Raw genomic sequence first — 1,393 nt, 5'->3', positions numbered from 1 at the left:
TCCTGATGCCAGGCCAGAGAGATGTTCGGGGGATAGAAGCCGAAGGCCCAGCATGTCACGTTGATGGTGCCCCCCAAGGCCTCACCGCGGGTCACATTCACTGTTGGGGACACTGGAGGAGAAAGGGCAGAGCGGGAGGCACGGTGGTTAAGGTGAGTGGATCCCACATGGCCAACCGCAGCTTGAGTCCCAGACCTGGATGCCTGAGAAAAACGCGCGCACATGGTGTACGTCCCAGAGTCCTGACGGGAGATGGGGAGGGACTGTGGCCTGGCCATACCCGTGGGTGACGCTTTCTTACTCTTCCCCCCCCCAAAAGGTTCAGAGGGCATGTGTCCTACAGCAAGTTTTTAAAATAAATGAATAAATAAAAGGGGAAAAAGGAGAAGCCATACACCCCCGAGGAGACACAGGACGGGCCGACCTCTCCAGGTATTTGACTCTGGTTGGAGCCTCCCTGGCCCCAGACCTTCTGCAAGTGGGACTCACTTTGGGCCTCTCCTGAGCCTGCCAGGAGGATGGAGCTCTGGACGGTGACCTCGCATTCTTAGACCCACATGGTGATGCTGAGGAGGGCCTGTGAGTAGTGTGAGTCCCAGGGCCAGGGGTGGACTCTGTGAGAGGCAGATGGACAGGACTCTGGGTCTGAGGACTCCTCTCTCGCCTAACACCCTAAAGGCTACCTCCCCAGGTCTGGTTTCTGTTGGGAAGCCGCTGATTTCCTGGGTTACAGTGATGGACAGTTCATTCCCTACTGTCTTAGGATAGGAAAATCAGACTATCAATACAGAGCACCGAGAAGGAGATTCCTCATGGCTCCTGTGAACTAGGTATTTCAGGGTACACGAGAAATGAAGATTTTCTACTGATAATTCAGCCTCCAGCAAACAAGCTAGCATGGTAGGGAGCCCCTCTGGCCTTCTATCTCAGTCTCTGTGTCTCTGTCTCTGTTTCTCCCTGCTTCTGTCTTCTCATTTTTTTGTAATTTTTCTTTTTTCTATTTTTGAAAGGTAAAGTTTTTCTCTTACTCTCAGCTCCGCCTTTTGTCTTGCTAATAGTCCCCTCTGGTCCTCTCACCCATGCAGGAGAGGCAAGTCCTCAGAAGAAGATTCCTCATGGCTCCTGCAAACTAGGTATTTCATGCGGCGCACTTGCCCGCTCTGCGGATTTCTATTTTGTGCTTCTTTTAAAAAACGAAAAGCAATATTTACAATTTTTTTCTTTTGGTCTTTTTTTTCCCCTCTTTCTTTGCTGTTGTTTCTCTCTCTTTTTCATTTTATTTTTTCTTGTCTGTCCACTCCTCAATATCCATTTAATGTGCTTCTAGATGGATCTAAGGGCACTCTAGCTAAACATCCAAATACTATCAGGGTTAACATATTCCTCAATATCT

This window comes from Tupaia chinensis, unplaced genomic scaffold (genome assembly GCF_000334495.1).
Source record: "Tupaia chinensis unplaced genomic scaffold, TupChi_1.0 Scaffold000403_1, whole genome shotgun sequence".
NCBI classification, from domain to species: Eukaryota; Metazoa; Chordata; class Mammalia; order Scandentia; family Tupaiidae; genus Tupaia; species Tupaia belangeri.
Note: the sequence above shows the minus strand (reverse complement) of the source record.